Here is a 15621-nt window from a genome sequence, read left to right on the forward strand (position 1 = left end):
GCCTCTTTGAGAAGAACAATAATAAAATTGATAAACTTCTAGACAGATAGATCTGGGGGAAAAAAGAGAGAGAGAAATACCAGCATCAGGAATGTGAGGCGTGGCATCACTACTGATTTCTAGGCTATTAAATGAATAGAGGAATACTATGAACAACCTTATGCCAATTAATTAAACAACTTAGACAAGTTGGGCAAATTACTTGAGTAACACAAACTAGCAATTCAAACTCAATAAACAGCAGACAACCTGTCAGCCTATGCCAGCAGAGTTAAAAACCTTCCACAAAAAACACACTTGGCCCAAGTAGGCTTCCATGGTAAGTTAGACCAAACATTTTAAAAAGAAATAGTAATTCTTTGAGAAAATTTCAGACGAGGGAATACTTCCCAAATCATTCTATAAGGCCAGCATTATTCTGATACCAAAACCAAAGACATTACATGGGGAAAAACAAAACACAGCAAAACGAGATACAGACCAATCACTGCCCCTCGTGAACAGAAATGCAAAAATTCTAAACAACATTTTAGCAAATGAAATTCAACAATATTCTAAAAGAACGATTCATCATGACTAAGAGGGAGTTTATCCCAGGAATGAAAGGTTGCCTTAACACTTAAAATCAGTGAATATAATTCACCATATTAATAAACCAAAAAAGAAAGATATTCACCATATTAGTCATCTCAATGAATGCAGAAAAAGCATTTGACAAAACCCAAAGCCCATTCCTAATTAAAGTAAACTACTAGAAATAGAATTCTAGGGACCTCCTCAGCCTAGTAAAGGGCTGACAAAAACCCAACAAGTAACATCATATCAGTGGTGGGGACTGCATGTCCTCCCCATTCTATTTAGCGCCATCCCGGAGGTTCCAGCTGGTACAGTCAGGCAAGAAAAAAGGCATCCAGATTGAAAAGAAAAAAACAAGGAGTTTCAAGATGGCGGCGGCTGCGGCAGCTGGCGCGGAGTAGCTGAGGTGGAAAAGGTGGCCACTGGGCCTCAGGCAGCCGGGAAACTTGTGGACCTTCCTCTGGCCATCTCTTAAGGGAGGACTGCTGCTGCTGGCCGGTCGTAGGGGCTCAACGCCACTTTGCCCCCGGCAGGAGAGGCTGCCTCATTTACAGGCAACAGCTTTGAAGTGTGGAGCAGGAAAAGAACTGATTCTTAGCTGCAAAAGTGAGTCTTGAAACAGGGAACACGGCGCCAGGGCTGCTGTGGATGCAGCCAGGTTCCCGGAGGCTGGGGCCGCACTGAAGGCGGCCAGCTGCCCTATTCAGGATTCGAGGTTTCAGGCCGGCATTAAAGAAGATTCCTGGGAGCGCCCGAGCGGCGCCGCGACTGAACAGCCCGAGGCGGCAGCGCCGAGAACACGGAAGGCAACAAACCAGAGACAGAGCGAGCGCCCGACCTGGCACAGCACTGTGAGTGATCCCTGGCACAGCTCTGTTCGGGGGGTGGATGCCCACGCGGCTCCCGCCTGCACCACCAGGCCACTCACTGCCACGGTGCTGCCTCCATTTTCCCAGGTGCGGGCAGCTCCGCCCTGCTCGGCCATCACTGAGCCCATTTGCTTGGCCTGGCGTGGGGCTTTCCGGACCCTGCGGGACGACCTCCTCTCCCACTCCCTCCAAGGTTCTCTGGCAGGGCTGGGGGTGTGGGGCGTCCCGACCAGTTTTGGGAGGGCTAGGAAGTACGGGCGGGCCGACTGTCACTCCACCACACCCTGGACTCCGGCCCCGGTAAACTTCCTGTTACTGGGAGGCAGATACCATCTCTGCGACCACCACTTTGGAAAAAAGCCTAACAAATTTCTGGTTGGGAATGGTGTGGTAGGAGAGTTCCCAGGTCCGCTTGAACCTGCCGGAGAGCAGGCTGCAGGCGGGCACTAGACTCGGTTTATACCGGGGGGATACAAAGGTGAACAAGACCCGAGAAAGATCTACACAGTGCTACAAAGGCACCCAGAGAGACCGGTCGTCTGTGCCTAGCAGAAACCTGGTAGACTTCCTGGGCGAGGCGGTGCTGAGCAGGGTCTTGAAGGCCCAGCTGATAGACGAGGGGTGCAGAAGACACGCCCCAGCCCAGCACAGTGTGCACAGAGGGGGGAGACGTGCGGCCAGGGAGGCGGAGACTCGACAGAAACCACACACCCGGTGGGGTCGCCACTGCACGATCTAACAGCCTGGGCCAGAGCACACGGAACGGGGAGAAGTCCTGTACAGAAAGTGAAAGCTCAACAGAGATCACACACCCTGTGGTACGTGATCCACCAGCCCAGCAGAGTACAAGCTGACTAGAAAGGTGGATCCCCGGAGAAGCCCAAGACCCGAGGCAACCACACACACAAGACACTAGAGGCCAACTGAGCAGTCACGGCGGGAGCCATACCAAATTGGCAACCACAGCAACATCCTAGTTAGTCATTAGTCTTAAACCGGTGGACTGTGAAACCCCCTGCCACAATGAATAAACACCAAAAAAAAGACACCAGAAATACAAAAAATCAAGAAAGTACACCACCAAAAGTTAATAAATCTCAAACTCTAGATCCTATAGAACAAGAAGCCCTTGAAATGACTGACAAGGAATTTCGAGTGATAATTCTAAGGAAACTGAATGAGATACAAGAAAACTCAGCTAGACATCATGATGAAATGAGGAAAAGTATACAGGATCTGAAAGAGGAAATATACAAGGAAATCAATGTCCTGAAAAAAAATGTAGCAGAACTTGCTGAACTGAAGAAGTTATTCAGCGAAATAAAAAACACAACGGAGAGTTTAACCAGCAGGCTTGTCGAAGTTGAAGAGAGAACCTCTGAACTTGAAGATGGGCTGTTTGAAATAACACAAGCAGACAAAAAGAAAGAAAAAAGAATCAAGGACATGGAAGAAAATCTGAGAGAGATATCAGACAACCTCAAGCGCTCAAATATCCGAGTCATGGGTATTCCAGAAGGGGAGGAAAATGGAGATTCCATTGAAAACATATTCAACAAAATAGTGGCAGAAAACTTCCCAGGTATAGGAAAAATCACAGATCTTCAGATCCAGGAAGCTCAACGATCTCCAAACATATTCAACCCAAAAAGGCCTTCTCCAAGACATGTCATAGTCAAATTGGCAAAACTCAGAGACAAAGAGAGAATCTTAAAAGCTGCAAGAGAGAAGCGTCAAATCACCTATAAGGGAGCCCCAATCAGGTTAACATCAGACTTTTCATCACAAACCCTAAAAGCTAGAAAGGAATGGGATGATATTTTCAAAATACTAAAAGACAAAGATTGCCAGCCAAGAATACTCTACCCTGCAAGGCTATCCTTCCGAAATGAGGGGCAAATAGTATATTTCTCAGACAAACAAAAACTGCGGGAGTTCACTACCACAAGACCACCCTTACAAGAAATCCTCAAGGGAGTACTGGGTTTGGTTCCTGAAAAATAACTACCACTGTCATAAAAACCTAAGAAAAATCTAAACCCGCTAGTACAATAAAAATGGCATTCGTGAAGAGAAAACAAGCTAACAAAAACACTATCTACAACCTAAGGAACCAACAAACAAAGAAACGAAACAGTAAATCAGAAAGCAAGGAACAAAAGACACCTAAGACAACCAAACAACCAATAAAATGCTAGGAATAAATCAACACCTTTCAATAACAACTCTTAATGTAAAAGGCTTAAATTCCCCAATTAAAAGACACAGACTGGCTGACTGGATCAAAAAGCAGGACCCAACTATATGCTGCCTTCAAGAGACCCACCTCACCCATAAAGATTCACACAGACTAAGAGTGAAAGGATGGAAAAAGATTTACCATGCAAACAGAAAAGAAAAACGAGCTGGAGTGGCTATTCTTATATCTGACAAAATAGACTTTAAACTAAAAACCATAAAAAGAGACAATGAGGGACACTACTTAATGATAAAAGGACTGATCCATCAAGAAGACATAACAATCATAAATATGTACGCACCCAATGTTGGAGCAGCCAGATTTATAAAACAAACTCTATTAGACCTAAAGAAGGAAATAGACACTAATACCATAATAGCAGGGGACCTGAACACTCCACTGTCAATATTAGACAGATCATCTAGGCAAAGAATCAGTAGAGAAACACAAGATCTAAACAAGACTCTAGACCAATTGGAATTGGCAGATATCTACAGAACATTCCACCCAACAACCTCAGAATATTCATTCTTCTCATCAGCACATGGATCATTCTCCAGGATAGATCACATATTAGGTCACAAATCAAGTCTCAATAAATTCAAAAAAATTGGAATTATCCCATGTATCTTCTCAGACCACAATGGATTAAAACTAGAAATTAATAACAAACGAAACTCTGGAAACTATACAAACACATGGAAATTAAACAGCATTCTACTTAATGACATATGGGTCCAAGAAGAAATCAAGCAGGAAATCAAAAAGTTTATTGAAACTAATGAAAACAATGATACATCATACCAAAACCTGTGGGATACTGCAAAAGCAGTATTGAGGGGAAAATTTATTGCATTAAATGCTCACTTCAGAAGAATGGAAAGATGGCAAGTGAACAACCTAACACTTCACCTTAAAGAACTAGAAAAACAAGAACAATCCAATCCTAAAGTTAGCAGACGGAAAGAAATCATTAAGATCAGAGCAGAACTGAATGAAATTGAAAACCAAAAAACAATTCAAAAGATCAACGAATCAAAAAGTTGGTTTTTTGAAAAGATAAATAAAATTGACAAACCATTAGCATGGCTAACAAAAAAAAGAAGAGAGAAGACTCAAATAACAAAAATTAGAAATGAAAAAGGCGATATTACAACTGATTCATCTGAAATACAAGGAATCATTCGAGACTACTATAAACAACTATACGCCAACAAATTTGAAAATCTGGAGGAAATGGATAAATTTCTGGACACACACAAGCTCCCAAAACTGAACCGTGAAGACGTAGAAAATTTGAACAGACCAATAACAATAAAGGAGATTGAAGCTGTTATCAGAAGGCTCCCAACAAAGAAAAGCCCAGGACCAGATGGATTCACAGCAGAATTTTACCAAACATTCAAAGAGGAATTGACACCGATTCTTTACAAACTATTCCAAAAGATTGAAACGGACGCAAATCTCCCAAACTCATTCTATGAAGCAAACATCATCCTGATACCAAAACCAGGTAAAGATATAACCAAAAAAGAAAACTACAGGCCGATATCCTTGATGAATATGGATGCAAAAATCCTCACTAAAATACTAGCAAACAGAATACAGCAACACATACGTAAAATTATTCATCACGATCAAGTGGGATTCATCCCAGGGATGCAAGGTTGGTTCAACATACGCAAATCAATAAATGTGATACACCATATTAATAAACTCAAACACAAGGACCATATGATCATCTCTATAGATGCTGAAAAAGCATTTGATAAAGTTCAGCACTCATTCATGACAAAGACCCTCTATAAGTTAGGTATAGAGGGAAAGTATCTCAACATAATTAAAGCCATATATGACAAACCCACTGCCAATATCATCCTGAATGGGGAAAAGCTGAAAGCTTTTCCTTTAAGAACAGGCACTAGACAAGGATGCCCACTCTCACCACTCCTATTCAACATAGTGTTGGAAGTACTAGCCAGAGCAATCAGAGAAGAGAAGGAAATAAAGGGCATCCAGATTGGAAAAGATGAAGTCAAACTGTCCCTGTTTGCAGATGACATGATCCTATATATCGAACAGCCTAAAACCTCTACAAAAAAACTCTTGGAATTGATAAATGATTTCAGCACAGTAGCAGGATACAAAATCAACACACAAAAATCAGTAGCATTTCTTTTCTCCAATAGTGAACATGCAGAAGGAGAAATCAAGAAAGCCTGCCCATTTACAATAGCCACCAAAAAAATAAAATACTTAGGAATTGAGTTAACCAAGGAGGTGAAAAATCTATATAATGAGAACTACAAACCACTGCTGAGAGAAATTAGAGAGGATACAAGAGGATGGAAATATATCCCATGCTCTTGGATTGGAAGAATCAACATAGTGAAAATGTCCATACTACCCAAAGTGATATACAAATTCAATGCAATCCCCATCAAAATTCCAAAGACATTTTTCTCAGAAATGGAAAAAACTATTCAGACATTTATATGGAACAATAAAAGACCACGAATAGCCAAAGCAATGCTCAGCAAAAAAAATAAAGCTGGAGGCATAACACTACCTGACTTTAAGCTATACTACAAAGCTATAATAACCAAAACAGTATGGTACTGGCATAAAAACAGACACACTGACCAATGGAATAGAATAGAGAATCCAGAAATCAACCCACACACTTACTGCCATCTGATCTTTGACAAAGGCACCAAGCCTATTCACTGGGGAAGGGACTGCCTCTTCAGCAAGTGGTGCTGGGATAACTAGATATCCATATGCAGGAGAATGAAACTAGATCCATACCTCTCACCGTATACTAAAATCAACTCAAAATGGATTAAGGATTTAAATATACACCCTGAGACAATAAAACTTCTTAAAGAAAACATAGGAGAAACACTTCAGGAAATAGGACTGGGCACAGACTTCATGAATACGACCCCAAAAGCACGGGCAACCAAAGGAAAAATAAACAAATGGGATTATATCAAACTAAAAAGCTTCTGCACAGCAAAAGAAACAATTAAAAGAGTTAAAAGACAACCAACAGAGTGGGAGAAAATATTTGCAAAATATACATCTGACAAAGGATTAATATCCAGAATATATAAGGAACTCAAACAACTTTACAAGAAGAAAACAAGCAACCCAATTAAAAAATGGGCAAAAGAGCTAAGTAGGCATTTCTCTAAGGAAGATATACAAATGGCCAACAGACATATGAAAAAATGCTCAACATCACTCAGCATCCGGGAAATGCAAATCAAAACCACATTGAGATACCATCTAACCCCAGTTAGGATGGCTAAAATCCAAAAGACTATGAACGATAAATGCTGGCGAGGCTGCGGAGAAAAAGGAACTCTCATACATTGTTGGTGGGACTGCAAAATGGTGCAGCCTCTATGGAAAATGGTATGGAGGTTCCTTAAACAATTGCAAATAGATCTACCATACGACCCAGCCATCCCACTGTTGGGAATATATCCAGAGGAATGGAAATCATCAAGTCGAAGGTATACCTGTTCCCCAATGTTCATCGCAGCACTCTTTACAATAGCCAAGAGTTGGAACCAGCCCAAATGCCCATCATCAGATGAGTGGATACGGAAAATGTGGTACATCTACACAATGGAATACTACTCAGCTATAAAAACGAATGAAATACTGCCATTTGCAACAACATGGATGGACCTTGAGAGAATTATATTAAGTGAAACAAGTCAGGCACAGAAAGAGAAATACCACATGTTCTCACTTATTGGAGGGAGCTAAAAATTAATATATAAATTCACACACACATACACACATACACACACAAACCGGGGGGGGGGGGGGAAGAAGATATAACAACCACAATTATTTGAAGTTGATACAACAAACAAACAGAAAGGACATGGTTGGGGGGGAGAGGGGGAAGGAGAAGGGAGGGAGGTTTTGGTGATGGGGAGCATTAATCAGCTACAATGTATATCGACAAAATAAAATTTAAAAAAAAAAAAAAAAGAGAAAAAAAAATAATAATAATAATAGAAAAAAAAAAAACTGTCTTAATTTGAAGATGACATAATCATCTATGTAGAAATCTGATGGAATATTCAAACCACTAAAACTAAGTGAGTTCAGCAAGGTTGCAGGCTGCAGGTTCAATACACAAAAGTCAACTGTACTGGCAACTTATAATCAGGAACAGAATTTTTAAAACAATACTGTTACAATAACAAAAAAAAGGAAACAAATAAATCAAAAAGTCTGACAAAAGATATGAAAGAACTGTGCACTGAAAACTACAAAACATCACTGAGAGAAATTTAAAACAACCCAAGTGGAGAACAGTACTATAATCATGGTTTGCAAAACTCAATATTGTTTAGATGTCTGTTCTTCCCAAATTGATCTACAGAGCCAGTGCAATCACAAACAAAATTTCAGCAAGATTTTTTTTCATGGAAATTAACAAACTGATTCTAAAATTCATATGGAAATGCAGAGGACCTAGCATAGCCATAACAACTGTGAGAAAGAAAAGTTAGAGAGCCAATGTTAGCTAACTTTAAGAACTGATATAAAGCTACAGGGATTAAAAACTGTGGGTTTTGATACAAATAGATCAACTGAACTCACACATGGAGAGCTGAGTTTTGACAAAGGCACAAAGACAATCCAGTGGAGGAATGACCTTCATAGCAAATGGTGCTGAAACACTGAACACCCTATGCAAAAGATAAATGAACTTGGATCCACACTTTGAAACATTCACAATAATTAACTCAAAATGGGTCACAGAATTAAAGCTTAAAGGTATAAAATTTCTAACAGAAAACAGGAGATAATCTTTGTGACCTTGATTTAAGGAAGGTTTTCTCAGCTAGGAAACCAAAGTCCAATCCAAAAGTACAAACTGAAAAATTGGACTAGATAAAAATTTTAAAATTCTATTCTTCATAAGACACTGTTAAGAAAACAGCCAGACAGGGAGAAAGTCTTTGCAAAGTATAAATGTGAAAAAAAGACTTATATCCAGAATATATAAAGAATGTAAAACTCAACAAGACAACAACACAATTTAAATCAGTGGGTAAAAATTTGAGCAGACAGTTCACCAAAGATGTATGGATGGCAAATAAGCACATAAAAAGATGCTCAGCATCGTTAGGTAAATGCAAATTAAAACTACAAGGAGATACCACTACACACCTATTAGAATGTCTAAATTGCAAAGACTGACCACACCACGTGCTGGCGAGGATGTGGAGGAGCTACACTGCCGGTGGGAACGTGAAATGGTGTAACCACTTTGGAAGACAGTTCTGCAGTTTCTAAAAAGTTAATCATGAACACAATGTATTATCCAGCCATTCCACACCTAGGTATCTATCCAAGAGAACAAAACTTGTTATGTCACCACTAGAACTTGCACATGAATGTTCATAGCACCTCTCTGTGTAATAGTCAGGGACTGGCAATAACCCAATGTCCCAACGGGTGAGCAGATAAATCGTGTGCGGCATCCACATGAGGGAGCACTACCCAGCCGTTAGAAGGAAGAGCTACCGACACGCAACCACACAGGAGAGTCTCAACATAACTACACTGTGAGAGAAGCCAGACCAAAAAAAGAACACATCGTATGATTTCATTTACATAAAGCTGTAGGGAAGTTTCTGTGGCTGCCTGAGCAAGGGTGGGGCAGGCAGGGTGCCCACTACGGGTTGAAGACACTTCTGGATGATGGATAGGTTGATGATGTCCAAGCAGTGATTGTTTCACAAGTGCATACACACATCAAAAGTTACCAAACTGCTTTAAATACATGAGTTTACCATATTTTAATTATACCTCAAAAAAGCTGCTTTAAAAAACAACCATACAGCAATTATCCCAACTACACCCTTTGTATTCTAGGATTTGTTTGTTCTCTTGCTTTAAACAATCTCCACAGGTCAACACAAATGTGAACTAGCAACGTAAGACCACCATTTCTTCTGTGGTTACCCCAAATATATCCTTTTCCATCCCAGAAAGTTTCACAAAAATTGTGTAGCACGGCATTACAACCATTTCTTTCTCTAGATCAGGAATCTTCAAGCTTTTCTTGGAAGAGCCAAATAATGAATATTTTTGGCTTTTCAGGCCGTGTGATCTCACAACTACTCAGTCTGCTGCTGTAGTGCAAAAGCAGCCATAGACAACACGTGCAATTATGGGCACATTCGTGTGTCAATAAAACTTTATTCACAAAAACAGGTGGGAGCTGGATTTGGCGCACAGCCAGAGTTGGCGGAGCTGTAGATCTGGGGTTCCTGGAGCAGCAGCAGCAGCCACGTCACCTGGGTTTTGTTATAAATGCGCATTCTCAGACCTGGGAGTCGAAGCTCTGGGAACAGGACCCAGAAACATGTTGTTTAATAAGGTACCCCATGATTCCAAAGCCCCAGTTTGACTCACTGGTCCAGAAAACCTGCAGAATGATGGACTCATCCAAAACCCAAAATGAACAAAGCTTAGGTAAACTCTCAGCAGCTAAAAGCTACAGACCACACTCCCAGTAGAAACACTGGGCCGTGGGAAGTCTGGATTAAAAAACAGAAGTCAAGAACACTCATGGGGGTGGGGGTGGGGGCAGTGAAAAAGGAGGGAGGGGATGAGCCTCACTGAGCAACCTCCATTACTAACAGCTGGTGTTCCTTCCACTTCTGGACTGACCAGAGTTTCAAACCTTTGCAAAAAGCAACCCCAAATGCTTCACCTCACGTTCTTCCTTGACTCTGTGTCACTCAACAGAATTCATTGTTTAATCATGCCGTGGGGATGATTAAACCTTAAAATCTCAGAATTGGAGTATCTTGGTCATTCCTTCAAACATCAGTCAAGACTATACTATGCTGCAGACACTGAATGTAAGGATTCAAGGATGATGAGTCCTGCATGTACACACACACATGCATGCACACACCCACACTAGCATGAAATAAGTAGGACACTCCAAGAAAATAAAACCTGATGATCTGAGGATTACTTCTGGCTAAAGTCACAAATAATTGGCCTTACTGTATTTTCCTTCTTTTAAATTTTATTTTATTTTTAAAAATACAAAAACTATTGCTTACAATTTCAGAGGCTAGGAAGTCCAAAGTCCAGGGAAACACAGCTGGTGAATGTCTTGGTGGTGGTGACAGTGATGGCAGGTTATCGCATTGTGAAAATGGTGGAGCAGAGAGAAAGCGTATTTTCCTTTTTAAAGCAGTTCTTTATGCCCTCTCTTCCTCAATGCTTAAAATGCAAACACTTACCTAAAAACTTTCAAATCCAGTGAAACATGTCAAGAAGATATAATAACTCAAAAGCATCATGAGGAAAGAAAAGCAGTTTCAAGATGGAAGAACGAAAACACTTCAATCCCCTTCTCCTCTCAAAAATCACAAAAGCCCTGCTCTTCAAAGGAGGAGGAACAGTCTTGACCTGTAGCATACACAGGGCAGGAGGCAGTGCAGAGGAGGCTGGGGCTGAGCCGCTGCAGAGGCAGGGGCCAGAGAACCATGCAGAAGAGTCCAGGGAGCAAAGACGCAGCTACCACAGGAGGTGGAAAGGAAGTTTCCAGGGAGTGAAATCAGGGACTGGTCTGCAAGTCTGCATGGGCAACAGTTGGGGGGAGGGGCTCCCTGGGGCCTTGCCACCCCCCTGCTGCCCAACAGCATTTCAGTTTTGACGTGACCCGTCAAGAATTGCCAACCCAGGGAAAGCTGCCCCTTTAAAGCCAAGGTCTGAAACCAACCAGAGAAGAGAATTCAGGAGAACCAACAGAAGACACTGTCAATATAAACATCATTAATAGCTGTGGAAGTAACAGGCAAGACACACATCCAAAAACAAAACAGGTGGGGGCTTTTACAAAATACACAAAGAACAAAAAAGCACATCTTAGAAACTAAAAGACATCACAGAAACTAACACACAGAGGGAGAAAGCAGTGCAGCTATGGCAGCTAGAGGACCAGCCGTCCAAGTGGAACACAACCCAGCCAGGAGGGGCTCCAAAGGAAAACAGAGGAACAGAACAGCAAAGAAGCGCCACTAACACGATCCTGAAAATGGGGGCATGAGCCCCCTGGGCCCAGTGGGTGCCCAGCACAGGACCAAAATCGCCTGGCCTAAAGGTCAGACACGGGGATCAAGAGAAGGTCCTGAAAGCTCCCACAGGACAGAGGCAGGTTACATGCCATGGCCAGAATCAAAGGGTATTGGAATTCTCCACTAGGACACTGGAGGCAAAATGCTGAGAGCAAGGTCAACTGAACATCCTGCTCTTAAACCAAAAACCACAGGGTGGAAAATTAAACATTCAGCTGTGCAAGATCCAAAGTACCAACCTCCCAGGCGCCTGTTCACACACATGCTGTGGTCATTCAGATGAGGGAATGAACCCTGGAGGGGGGCTCCTGGAACCCCACACTGGGCAGAGGCCCAGAGACACCCAGGGCAAAGAAAAACCCAGGAGCAGCAACTAGCAACAAGAGGGCAGGCGGAGGGGACCAGCAGGCCATGTGGCTGCTGGATCACACAAAGAATTGTGCAAAGAGGCAGGGGATAGCGCCAGAGCAAGCACGTAGCCAGAGATCCTGAGAAAGCCAAGCAAGTGAGCAAAAGCATGAGGACCAACTCCATAACACAAAGTGGAGAGGAAATAAGGTCAGACATGCAACTTCAGGGCAGAGTGTTCCCAACAGGAAATGAGGGCAGGACACACAGTGGTGTCTAGACAGGAAATGAGGTCAGGACATATAGCAGTATCTAGACAGGAAATGAGATCAGGACACACACTGCTCTGGACAGGAAATGAGGTCAGGACACACAGTGGTCCAGAAGGAAACGAGGTCAGGACACACATAGATAGGAAATGAGGTCAGGACACAGTGTGGTGCAGACAGGAAATGAGGTCAGGACGTGCAGTGGCCCAGAAGGGTAATGAGGTCAGGACATACAGTGGTCTAGAAGGTCAGAATACCCAGTAGTCTCAACAGGAAATGAGGTTAGGACACACCATGGTCTAGATGGAAAATGAGATCAGGACACATCACGGTCCACATAGGAAATGAAGTCAGGACACACAGTGGCCCAGACAGGAAATGAGGTCAGAACAGAGTGGTCTAGACAGGAAATGAGGTTAGGACACATCATGGTCTAGATGGAAATGAGGTCAGGACACACCGTGGTGCAGACAGGAAATGAAGTCAGGACACAGAGTGGCCCAGAAGGCAATGAGGTCAGGACACACAGTGGCCCACACAGGAAATGATGGGAGAAGATGCCACTGAGTCCTAGTAATCAGCAGAAAGAATGGATTTATCAAAACTGGAGATGCAGTGATGTTGGCATGTGGGAGCTCTGAACAGCTGAACTGAAGGTCAAACAGCACCGTGCTGGTCCTTCAGTGACATGGGGTTGACAGAAGAATACTCAGCAAGAATGGAAAAGTACCTGCCTGTAGCTGACTTGGGGAGGACAGGATGGAGACACCTGCATGTTTTCATTTGACTTCTGGCACTCTGACTCTAGCTCCTGTCCATGGATTCCTTAAATGACTACAAAAGAGAAGAAGAAACCCCGTATAACGGTATGACAGACCAAACAAAAGGAGAAGTGGCCTGAACTTGACTACTGGGTATGCAGGGTGGGGCAGCCAGTCCGAACCAAGCATCACACAACTGAGAGGTGACACTGCTGGGCAGCACCAGGCTGCCATCACCTGAAGGCCCCCTGTGCCCAACTGGATGGCACAGGCATCTAGAGGAAAAGATCTACCATCTTGGTCTCTTGTCTCCATTCTCAAAAACCACCTAGAGCTCACTGAGACCGTAGGCACCCCACAGGTATGCAGCAGAGGGGCCACATGCATCAAGTGAATGTGTTGATGGCCTGTACTGTCCTATCGCAAATGCCCAGAGTCACATCCAAACAGCCTAGCCAACTGTGATGTCGTCAAGAATAAATAAGATTCCAAGTCAGCTCCCACAGCCAGTTCCACTTCACCTATGCCCAGGCACCGCACCAGGCAGGCAACATACCGATCACATGTGCACAAGGACAGACCAACAGCCAGTGGGCTGCAATTTCAATATGTCCAGAGTGAATTCTGAGTAAATGAAGAGGAAATGCAGCCAAATCAACATCAAAATAGGATCTTCAGCTTTCACAGTCAGCAATTCCTAGAATCAGGCAGAACTGAGGCAGCTGCAGGGCTGCTCAAGGGACAGGGCATAACAACACAGGAGGCCACAGGGAGGAGGGCAGAGCCAAGTCGTCCTGCCCCTTGGTCAGCTCCAATGTGGGGGACGCAGGCCCAGGCCAGCATTTCCAGCAGGTGCACCCAGGCAGGCCATCACCTCCTCCACACAGAGGCCTCCTAGACCCTTCAGAATCAACGTCTCCAGGTGAACAGCAATTCCTATGTGTGCCAGACACTTCGCAGGGGCAGCACCAGCCCAGACTGTCATAACTGTGAACCTGCCAGGAGCACCTGCAGCAACGATTCTGACAGAGAACAATGTGGTGCAGCTTGGGACACCTGAGCACCCATAAGGACGCTCGAGCACTTGAGCCCTGAACACTGGCTGAGAACCACGGCCTTGAAAGGCTGCACGGCCCTCGCCTCCTCCTCCTGCTACAAGGGCAAGGCTGCAGCCAGGGAACAGTTCTTCCACCAAAGCAGACGCTGACAGCTCAGCAGGGTGCCCGCAGGAAGATGATAGGCATGCTGTCATGAGGTTTTTTATCTCATGAGATGAGCATCTGGAACACAGAACTTTCTACTCCTGCAATGAGAGCTCCATGGGCAGCACCCTGTACCTAGGTGTCCATGAGCCACCAGAGCTGAACCCCCAGCAAGGCCTTTGCTTACGCTGCCACCCCAGCAGACTCCTCACCATATCCGTCAACATGGATGTCTTCAGACAGGTCTCAGAATCACACAACCTCCTCTGCTCCTGCATGGAGCACAAAGAGCATACCTACACGTGGGCCTCGTGCCAGGTCCGTACGGAGGGGTGCGTGGCCTTGCCTCCCCAGGCCTCTGCAGATACAGTGGACAGGGACATCAGAGGCGGCACACAGACTCACTAGAAAGCATCAGCCAGTTCTTGCCTCCTAGTCCTCTCAAAGTGATGTTTTTTCCTTTGCCTCATACCATTTCTAACTGCTAGCAGTAGGGAGCATGTGGCTAATTTACAAATAAATGCACCTGTGCAGGGAACATGTCCTCAAGAAGAGAAGCGAAGCCCCCGGGGACGCCAGCAGCCTCTGGGACGTGCATGTACATGGGGGGGGGGGGTATTGAGAAAACACATGTGTGTGCTCTGTACACTGTTTCCTCACAGTGCCTCTCTGAGAACAGACCTGGGCTCACATGCTCCTTTACCCCCAATAAGGCCTGGATGGGCCGCTCCCTGGGTGTAAACAAACAAAGGGATACATCAAAATTAAAATAAAAAGATGACTCTCAGGACACCTCTTTAAGGATGACTCCAGACTCCCCAGGCCTTTGGAGCCTCCAGGCTTCTCCCCCATGACACCCACTTTTGTTAAATGTGGTGGCTGGTGTTAGAGATGGTGGTTCCAGCCCAAGTCTGGGTGTTTTGGATTCAGATCACGGAGGCAGTGTGTGGAGTACTATATTCACAAGGCGTGACTCACGTCATAAAATATTGATTCCACATCAGTAATCCTCACTTCCTTTGTGTAATGCTCAAAATTTCCAGCCTTCTGTTGATGAACTGGAACCCCTGGAGGCTCTTCCAGACAAGCTGACACCTGCCTGGCGCTGGTCCAAAGGAAGAGCCCACACCCGAGCTCAGGAGCGGCTGTGGGGATGCCAGCCTGACTCTCTGGAGGACCACATTAGACAGCCATTCACTTCTCCAAGCTCCATCCTCTCTTT

This window comes from Cynocephalus volans, chromosome 11 (assembly GCF_027409185.1).
Source record: "Cynocephalus volans isolate mCynVol1 chromosome 11, mCynVol1.pri, whole genome shotgun sequence".
Lineage (NCBI taxonomy): Eukaryota > Metazoa > Chordata > Mammalia > Dermoptera > Cynocephalidae > Cynocephalus > Cynocephalus volans.